This window comes from Hypanus sabinus, chromosome 8 (assembly GCF_030144855.1).
Source record: "Hypanus sabinus isolate sHypSab1 chromosome 8, sHypSab1.hap1, whole genome shotgun sequence".
NCBI lineage: Eukaryota > Metazoa > Chordata > Chondrichthyes > Myliobatiformes > Dasyatidae > Hypanus > Hypanus sabinus.
In genome coordinates, this window is record NC_082713.1 from 49,576,762 (window position 1) to 49,587,698 (window position 10,937).

General features: G+C 39.9%; 1 protein-coding gene across 3 annotated transcripts in view; it reads left to right on the top strand.

The window, feature by feature from the left end:
* The first annotated feature begins 3,985 nt into the window (after positions 1–3,985).
* The window catches only part of clcn5b (chloride channel, voltage-sensitive 5b), a 110,664-nt gene continuing 103,712 nt past the window's right edge, over positions 3,986–10,937 (top strand). Inside the window, exon 1 of one of the 3 annotated variants that reach the window (XM_059977142.1) lies at positions 3,986–4,193. The gene's annotated coding sequence lies outside the window, so the exon portion shown is untranslated. Of the gene's footprint in view, positions 4,194–4,234; positions 4,299–4,410; positions 4,722–10,937 lie in introns of those variants that run through there. The other 2 variants (XM_059977144.1, XM_059977143.1) reach the window with 2 other exon arrangements.

The following is a 10,937-nucleotide window of genomic DNA, read 5'->3' on the forward strand; positions in this document are numbered from 1 at the left end:
TGCTCATTAATTGGTGCAACCACCCCTCCTGGATGTGGAGTGTGGAAAGCCTCGGAATGGCAGGTGGTGACTAGTGGGGGTGCCACAGGGCTCGGAATTGGGACAACAGCTGTTTACAATTTACGTCAACGATTTAGATGAAGGCATTGAGAATAACATCAGCAAGTTTGCTGATGATACTAAGCTGGGTGGCAGTGTGACATGTGATGAGGACGTTAGGAGAATTCAGGGTGACTTGGATAGGCTGGGTGAGTGGGCAGATACTTGGCAGATGACATTTAACGTGAATAAGTGTGAGGTTATCCACTTTGGGAGTCAGAACAGGAAGGCAGATTATTATCTGAACGATGTAGAGTTAGGTAAGGGAGAAATACAAAGAGATCTAGGAGTCCTTGTTCATCAGTCACTGAATGAGCAAGTGCAGCAGGCAGTGAAGAAGGCTAATGGAATGTTGGCCTTTATTACAAAGGGAATTGAATACAAGAGCAAGGAAATCGTCTTGCATTTGTACAGAGCCCTGGTGAGACCACACCTGGAGTATTGTGTACAGTTTTGGTCTCCAGGGTTAAGGAAGGACATCCTGGCTGTAGAGGAAGTGCTGCGTAGATTCACGAGGTTAATTCCTGAGATGTCAGGACTGTCTTACGCAGAGAGGCTAGAGAGACTGGGCTTGTACACGCTGGAATTAAGGAGATTGAGAGGGGATCTGATTGCAACATATAAAATTATTAAGGGATTGGACAAGATAGAGGCAGGAAGTATGTTCCAGATGCTGGGAGAGTCCAGTACCAGAGGACATGTTTTGAGAATAAGGGGTAGGTCATTTAGAACAGAGTTAAGGAAAAACTTCTTCTCCCAGAGAGTTGTGGGGTTCTGGAATGCACTGCAAGGTAGTGGAGGTAGTGGAAGGTAGTGGAGGCCAATTCTCTGGAAGGTAGTGGAGGCCAATTCTCTGGATACTTTCAAGAAGGAGCTAGATAGGTATCTTATGGATAGGGGAAATCAAGGGATATGGGGACAAGGCAGGAACCGGGTATTGATAGTAGATGATCAGCCATGATCTCAAAATGGCGGTGCAGGCTCGAAGGGCCGAATGGTCTACTTCTGCACCTATTGTCTATTGTCTATGAGAGAAATGGGAGAGAGAAATTGCTAAGAATCATGGGTGGGACTGAATGCAGGGCTTTGCTTGCTTGGCTAGGGAAAGGAAGGGAAATGGCGGAGGCAGCATATTGTCTCAATCTGAGTGACAAAGAAATCCATGAGCTTCTGGCATATGTTATGGCAGTACTGGAGACAAGTTTATAAAATGTTTGCTTTGACAAAGCCACAGGTTATCTTTTAAATACAAAATAATTTGGAATCTCTGAGCAGATCTGATGAATGGGAGGAAAGGCCAAATGTACTTTGTGGTCTGACCAGAGCTGATGATAAATGGATAAACTAATTTTCCATGTTCAAAAGGACATAGAAAAGATAAGATATAAAACCTGCATAAGTTTCATAATGTAAAAATTATTGGTATTAATACAGTGCCTATAAAAAATGTTCACCCCCCCAACCTTAGAAGTTTTCATGTTTTATTGTTTTACAACATCGAATCACAGTGTCAAAGTGAAAATAGATCTAAATTAATTACAAATATAAATCACAAAATAATCAATTGCATAATTACTCACCTCCTACAAGCCAACATTTTTAATTTTAGACACATTTTTTACATATATTCTCAGGATGTACAATGCCTGTAAAAAAGTTTTCACCACGCCTCCTGGAAGGTTTCATTGTTTTATTATTTTATTGTTTTACAACATTCAATCAGAGTGGATTTGATTTGGCTTTTTTGACACTAATCAACAGAAAAAGACCGTTGTATCAAAGTGAAAACAGATCCCAACAAAGTGATCTAAATTAATTACAAATAAAAAAACACAAAATAATTGATTGCATAAGTATTCACCCTAAACCCCCCCCCCCCCCACCTTTTAATATAACATGCCAAATCATCACTGGTGCAGCCAATTGGTCTTAGAAGTCACATAGTTAGTTAAATGGAGATCTGTTTTTGGAGACCTGGGTGCAGTCAAGGTGTTTCAATTGATTGTAGTAAAAATACTTCTGTACCTGTCCAACTACTGGTGAGTCCGTAACTTGGCAAAAAATACATTGTGTAGTTCATGGTGTAGTTCCTATGGTGAGATGAAAATAATATAGTCAGGACAGAATTCACATTGACCATCTATGATATCAAATTTTGGAGAATGTCAAGGCAGCAATATAAAGTAAGTTGTTTTTAAACATTTAGCATAGTGAAAGTGGACCACTGAAAGTAAATTTATAAGTTTTAGAGCTGTGCAAAATCAGTTGCCTGGCAGAAAAGAACTAGACAGTTATAGTAAAACTTGAAACATAAATAACTGCAAATATGAAAGGTAATTTTTGCTCCAGTTTTTTTGACATTCTATCAGTCAATTTTAGTTTGTTTCAGAAAGTGCTCCCTAAGCAAAATCAAAAGTATAATTCCAGGTTTCATCAGTAACACTGAGGCTGTTCAAAAAAATTCTCTGAAAATATAACCTTTCCAATGGAAACAAAACTGTGGTAGGGAATATTCATAACTCTCTTGCTAGTGAGGAAATCATTAGTGATACCTCTTTAGTACCTTGAAGTGCTTATGGGAAAGAGTCCCTATCATTTAAGTACACACGGGACGTATCACTAATACTTTTTAGGCCAGTAATATTATATTTAGTTTATGGTCTTGAAGAAACATGCAAGAAGCAACATGAACTAATACTCATGATCTCCTCTGTGTTAACAATTCCTCTGACTATGAATCATAGAAAAATATAGTAAGGAAACAATCCTTTCAACCCACGTAGTCTGCTTCAACCATCAGCTGACTTCCATCCTGAGCGTTAACGTTTCATGATTCTGTATTTAGCTTCCAAGGAGTACGTGCCCAATCTGTGATGCTTGTTCGTGGACACGGACTTCTGAGGTTCAGAGAGTAGAATTACTCCAGTGCCACTGCCTTTCCACTTTGAAAACTCTCCAGGACAGGTTTCCTGTCATCTTCAGACACGATGGACAACTATAACCTTTCTTCTAACCTCATAGACAGGGATTAGTTGTCGCAAACACCAGAAGGTTATGGTTTTACCAATGGAGTCTGCTGGTAGGATGTGAGACTTGATGTCAGCTGAGCCTAATACCTTTAACTCACTCATACATGTTTCTATCCCAGACTTCTGAAAAAGGCACTCTTCTTCGTGGTTCAGTAAAAGGCTAGCAGAGGTCATTGAATTACAAAGATATTATCAAATCCTACGTTCAAATAGTGTTATATCCTCATCTGCTGATGGGGGTCTTTGATCTATGGCCACCCATGGAGTAGGAGGATTTGATCAGGTAATGAAAACCTCGATTCCCTTCGGCAAGAGCACACAAGATGTCAACAGAAAGACGCAAGAAATCCCAGTACTTCACATGGAGCCGCCTAGCACCTTCTTCGCCCTACTTCATCAACCTCCTGAGCCTCCAGAAAACTGTCTTCAATGCTACACAAAATGTTGGAGGAATTCGGCAAGCTAGGCAGCATCTATGGAAAAAAAAAAGTACAGTCGTCGTTTCGGACCGAAACCTGCTGAAGGGTTTCCTGGTGAAGGATTTCGGCCTGAAATGTCGACTGTACTTTTTTCTAAGCCTGCTGAGTTCCTCCAGCATTTTGTGTGTTGCTCGGATTTCCAGCATCTGCAGATCCTCACTTCTTTGTGTCTTCGATCATAAGTGACTGCCTAAAAAGATGACAAAAATCTATTGTAAAATTCCTTAGTAATAATAAAGTAATCCCTCGGCTTTAAGCCTCGCACACCTGGCACTGACAATGACTAGAAATATCGCGTTGTAGTAGGCCCAGTAACTATGGTGATTTCAGGCACATTATCACTTCCGGGTCAATGGCCGACGGTGTTGTGTCGGCACTTGAACCCGGCGAAGGGACGGTGCGCCAGGCCTGGGGTCTTGGCCTGTGACCGCTGACCGGGCTACAATGAAGCCGATCGGTCGGTCTACCCGCCTGGCGTGTTGACGTTGGCCACGGAGCGCAGATTCAGTCTGATCACTGCGGAAAGCAAAGCGGAAGGAACAACACTGAACAGGTACGGAGGCGGTGACTTGGACTCAGCTGACAGGTGAGTGACTCACTTGTTTCTACTCACTTGGTCTTGTTTGGTCATTTACCTTTAACTGTTTACCTTTAACTTTTATTTAACGGGTCCAACTGCAGTCACCCACAGGTGTTACCAAATTGCTTTTACTGATATTTAATATGTCTTGTTTGTATAAAGGTATAGTGGCTGGATAAATTGTTGCATTCCACCCTCCCCGTTTAACGTTAAGACTTATTTTCTAACGTCTTTAAAAAAATTAACTTTCTGATCGGGAACCAAAACTTGTGGAACATATCAGCCTTTATTTAAAGCGCACATCTCAGGGTGTTTGTGATGTGCTTGTACAGAAGGGGGAAATGACTTTGCTCAAACCTAATCATGTGATTATTTTTCCTCTCTCGGTTTTACACGGGGAATTTAGTTGAGCAATTAGTTTGAGGGCAACTACCCAGTGTGATGTGGTGATATCACAGATGAGGAAGACGCGATTGTTTCGTTCCAGTTTATTTTTACTGTAACATATTCAAGAACTCGCTTTGGGCGCAGTTGGTAAGTACGCAGTCTATGTGCTGCTGTATCACATAGATTGGAGAGTTCGCATGTTTGACCAATAGTCTCTGTGGAGTCCCTTGTCTTGATGGCGTTTACGTTAGATAGGGGAACGCAGGATTCCTAATTTTAATTTGTATGCCACCGGTGGGAAGAATGTGGAAAATTTCCTGCTAGCTGTTATCAAAGACCGTAATATTTCCCCAGCGTGAAATGGTATGAGTATTGGTTTGGATTCCTTACTGCGTTGTATCAGCCATTGATGGAATAAAGATTTTTATGTATATTTAATTCTGAAGAATTTCCAACTTTACCAAATAAAGTTAAAGGGTAAGTTCGAAAGTGTCCTTAAAAAGAGCAATGAACGAACCTGGAGATTTTTAACTTGGTTTTGAGTGAACAATTTTGATAACAATAACGTCAAAGGTTACAAGCAGAAGGCAAGAGAGTGGGGTTGAGAGGGAGAATAAATTAACCACGATGGAATGGTGGAGCAGGCTCAATGGGCGGATGGCCCATTCCCACATCTATGCGTTATGGTTTTATGGAGAGTGGCCAAAGCTCTTCTGAGACAAATAAGGAAATTGCAATCTATCACACCTTAGTGCTAACAACTAAATATCTTGCAAGATTTAATGCCTAAGCAAAATTTAGAGAATGTGTGGTGCCTGTCCTTGTAAGTCTATTGAAGTACTGACTAGATATAATCTGGAGGAATTTGATAGAAATGTGAAGGGAGAATGGTTTACGAGGAAAATTAGTCAGGGAATAGGATTCTTCTATGAGCTTCCATGATAATGAAGGTAGTGCGATTACATGGCAGCAAAAGTCACTATGTGCTGCATAATTTGATTGGGCCGTGCATTGTAACAGCAATTATAATGGAGATAAGTGCTGAGAAAGCACTCATCTTTGGGATTTTTTAAAGTTTGTTATTCTTTCTGTTTCTCATTGGGAGTCCTGACTAATTTGAATTTTTCCAACCATTGTTTAAGAGGAGATTAATGAAACCTATTCAAGGAGAGTAAGTGTATGGCTCAGTGAAAAATAAATGAGTTTTCTAAAGCTTTTATGTGTACTATATTAGTGATTACAAGAACATATCTTTATGATATTATTAACCACTGATCCTGAGGTGTAATAAAGGCTCTGGATTATTATTTTAGCTAGATCAGCAGATTTGCAGATGACACTAAGACTGGGGGTATAATGGACAGTGAGGAAGACTATCAAAGCTTGTAGTGGGATCTGGTCTAGCTGGAAAATGGGCTGAGAAAATGGCAGGGGAATTGAATACAGACAAGTGTAGAGTGTTGCCCTTTGGGAGGACAATCCATGTAGGGACTTGCTACACAATGAATAGTGGAGCACTGAGGAGTGAGGGAGAACAATGGGACTATAGATTTGGGAATATAGATCCATAATTCTTTGAAAGTAGCAACGTAGATCGGTTTGCGAAGAGACCTCTTGGGACATTGGTCTTCATAAATCAGAGTACTGAGTACAGGAGTTGGAATGTTCTGTTGAAGTCACATAAGACGTTGGTGAGGCCAAAGTTGCAATTTTGTGTGCAGATCTAGTGACCAACTAATAGGACCAATATCAATAACACTGAAAGAGTACAGAGAAAATGTACAAGGATAGATCTGAGGACCTGAATTATAGGGAATGGTTGAATATGTTAGGGCTTTATTCCCTGGAGCATAGAAGATAAGGTAAATGCAAGCAGGCTTTTTCCACTAAAGTTGTGTGAGACTAGAACTAGAGGTCATAGGTTAAGGTTGAAAGGTGAAATAATTAACAGACTATTCATAGAGACATGTGAGTGTGGAACGAGCTGCCAATGAAAGTGGTTGATACACATTCAATTTCAACATTTAAGAGAAGTTTAGATAAGTACGTGGATAGAAGGCTTATGGAGGGCTGTGGTCCAGGTGCAGGTCGATGGGACGAGATAGAAGAATAGTTTGGTATGGAATAGACAGGCTGAAGGCTCTGTTTCTGTGCTGTACCTCTCTATGACTATTTCAGTGCTGTGATATCAATGTAATTCACCAGAAAGTGATGTGGTGTAATTTTGTTGCTATTTATAATCAAGTTCAGTGTAATGAAATCTGGAACTCTCGGAATACAAGTTCCCAATGTAGTGTGCACAATATAGTAGTTAAAGGTTATTGTACAAGTACTCTTCAGTTTAAATCAAAATCTTTCAATTTCATGTTTACAAACTTACAACATATGAATTAAGAACTACTTGTCTGCTCAAGTCTATTCCACCATTTCATAGATCATGAATTGTTATTTTAAGTCCCCTATCCCATACGCTTGTTGTAATATTCCAAGTTCTTGCTCATCAAGAATCAGCCAACTTTTGCCTTAAAAAGATTCAACAAACCCCCCTTTGCATGAAGTTTAACTAGCTGTGCCTCTGTGCTGCCTACTTATCTTAGAAAAGATTAGTTATCCCTATCTTGTTGCTTTTGTTTCACAGTCCTCTGAACATCAGAGGTTGATAATTTTATAACTTTTTAAAATTGTATGTCAGTATTGTAGAAGTTCCTGGGCATGGTAGAAAACGTAAAAGCTACATTTGAAGGTATTTGAAGTGTACCATGTAGCTAACCTTAATGATTTCTCTTTTCTTAATACAAAATTATTTTGCTACAGCTGAGCTTCAAAAGTCAAAGGGAGTGGCACAGTCACTCAGCAGTTACACCTGTTACCTCACAGATATGGAGACCCACATTCATGCCTGAACTTTCAGTACTGTCTTTGTGGTGTTTGCACGTGTTAATTTCCAGGTGCCCCCGTATCACAAAAGACATGCAGGTTATTTGGCTGCTGTAAGTTAGCCCTTGGTGGGTATGTGGCAAACAAAACAAAAGAAAAAAGGGAGATCATGGACATGTGAGAAAGTCGGTTGCAGGGCCTTGAAGGAATGGGCTGGTGAAATTATTCTGGGAGGCAGAATGGACTGGATGACCTTCTTCTATGTGTTGTAATAAGGACTTGAAATTCTTAACAATTCCACATTTCAAATTTGTTGTATTATGTATTACTAATGAATTTAAAAAATAGATAAATGAATTTAAGGCAATTGTAGTAATTCAATGAAGTCTTGTATTGTTGTGCATACTTGAATTTTGAGAAGGAGTAACATTAGAATTGTAAATTCTGAACTTAATTTGGGTTCTGTCTGAGAAAGTGTTGAAAAATAAACTGATAAGCTGTTGACTATAGTTTACATGATGGAGGGAATGAAATGAACAGTTTCTAAGAATTTCATTATCGCTGAAAATTATATTTTGCAATGCTAAGCCTACAGTTCAAAGTTTTGTTATATGCTAAGTACACTTGTGACAAAATAAATTTACACTTTTTCTTTATTTACACTATAGAACCATAGAACTTTACAGCACAGAACCAGGCCTTTTGGCCCTTCTTTGCTGTGCCGAACCATTTTTCTGCCCAGTCCCACTGACCTGCACCTGGCCCATATCCCTCCATACACCTCTCATCCATGTACCTGTCCAAGTTTTTCTTAAATGTTAAAAGTGAGCCCGCATTTACCACTTCATCTGGCAGCTCATTCCACACTCCCACCACTCTCTGCACACTATTTGACTTTAAATTGCTTTAACTAGCCATAAGCTATGTAAATGAAGCAAACATTGGGATCTGTGACAAGCTATGCTACATCAAAAATACAAAAAACTGTTATGAAGTTTATCTCCAACGTGTGATTATTTTTCAGTTTCTTTGGTGCCATGGCTGTGGAGTAGTTAGCTGCCTCTCAAATCTGAGTTTATTCCAGTACTGCCTGTGTGAAGTTTTCATGTTCTCCCCATGATAATGTAGGTTTCTATGAACTGTGTCCTGTATACCAAAAAAATAGGTAGGTTACTGTAAACTAAACTATCAGTGTAGGAAGAGGCATAAGAATTAATAGATAAGGAAGAGAAAATACAGGCAGTCCCCGGGTTACGTATGAGTTCCGTTCCTGAGTCCGTCTTTAAGTCAGATTTGTATGTAAGTCAGAACAAGTACATTCAGTATTATTTAGCGTCAGTTAGTCAAACGTTTGTCTATATAGTATATATTTTACCTTTCTATGCATATAAAACACTTAAGAAACGTATGTATTCCAATAATTAAACCACTGCGTTGCTTAGTAATAATTGTAGCTTTCATTGGGGCAGGGCCTTTCACATGCTCCATTCTTCTAACTTTATCCTTTAAAATTGTTCCAATCATTGACCGACTGTAGCCTAACGCTTTTCTAATGACCGATGGCGTTTCACCTCTTTCCAAACGCTTTATTATTTCTACTTTATTTTCAATCGCAATTGCTTCCCATCGATGGAACAGAAACACTGCGGGTGGTGGGTCCCGAAGTCTGCTGGGTCCTAAGGACCACTGCACTGCGACAGGCTAAATGGGACAAGTGGCAGCTGTGTGAGGTTTGGGTATTTGATCCTCCACAATATTTCACGTGGGAATTTAAACTGAAGGTGGCAGTATTTTTTTTAATGAGGTCAAGTTGCGAGCTCAACATCAACCTGGCACGGATGGTATGTGAGTCACTGGATCAACATCAACCCGGGACAGGAGCGGTCTGTCACTGGATCGAACTCGGAAACCTCTGTTCTCCAGCCCGGCGTTGATCTCACTGTGCCACCAGCCAACTGGAATGGGGGAGCGGGGTCAGGGTGAATCTTACTAAGAAAAATTTAAGCCAAATAGAAAGTTAAATACTCAACACAGTGTCAACGGCAACCACTTAAAATGGCATACCACATCGCGATCTGACTTAAAATGGCAGATGGCGTTCTCCTTCCTCAGTTCGTAAGTTGTTGTCTGTAAGTCGGATGTTCGTAACTCGGGGACTACCTGTAATGGGTTGGGGAATGAGAATTATCTGGTGCAACACCATGGTCCTGATGGGCTGAATGGCTTTCACTGTTATAATATGAGAGTATGCAAAAGCATGGAGATTCCACAATCTACTTACTATCTTGTGCTGTTTTCATTGACTTTTGTCTACTGTAGTATAAAACTTGTATATTCAACATTACAGTAGTATATCGAATATATACTGTGTAATGATCTCCCTTTGGAACAGTGCAAATGATTATAAAGGAAACTGCAAGTTTGAAAGTTAGGTAATTTTGGAAAGCACTGTAGAAAAGGCAGACTGCTGGATGGATTGACAGGAGTTTTTTCTTTATGTAATGGATGTTCACAGCTAGAATAGTTCTGGGAGTGCTTGGTATAGAACTGGATGACATTGAAAAGTGGTGTTATTGTGGTGTGTAGTTTATTTGTGATATTATGTTTCTGAAGGGGAAAAATAATATCAAAGGACAAGAGTAATCCTCAAAGGTGGAAATGCAAGACATTCTAAATGTTTGGAAACCTTAATCTTAATTTGAAGCATAGATTTTAATTAGGGGTATCAGGTCTCAGGTTTTCTCAACATAATGAGGAACTTTGAAGAAATCCAGCAATACCTCTTCAGATTTGTCTTTCAGAATCAAAATCAGAATCGTGTTTAATATCAGAGACGGAGGAATTGTGAGAAGGGGATAGCATTTTTCCAAGAGACAGGGTGGGAAGAGGAATAGTTCAGGTAGCTGTGAGAATCTGTAGACTTATAGTGGGTATCAGTAGATAAGCCGTCTCCAGAGATAGTGGAATGGTTGTGGGGAAAGATGTTATTAAGCCTACATACAAAGTCAGGAATCCTGGTAGGACCAATGTTCTGAATTAAGTATATTTCAGTGCAAGGAGTATTGGAAGAAAGGCAGATGAGTGTAGGACATGGAAGTATGCTATTGTAGCTATTAGTGAGACTTGCTTGCAGGAGGGGCAGGCCTGTCAGCTTAGTGTTCCAGGGTTCCGTTGGAGACGTGACAACAGGAGGGATTAAATTGGGAGGGATGATGTGATTAGTCCGGGAAAATGTCACAGCAGTGCTCAGAAAGAACAGGCTGGAGAGCTTGTCTATTGGGGTTATATGGGTGGATTTGAGAAATAAGAAAGTAAAGACCATGTTAATAAGATTATATTATAGACTACCGAATAGTCACCAGGATTTGGAAGAGCAAATATGTAGAGAGATCACAGACTGTAGCAAGAAACATACGGTTGTGATGGGAGGTGATTTAGCTTTCCACATACTGACTGGGATTCTCATACGGTAAAAGGGCTGGATTG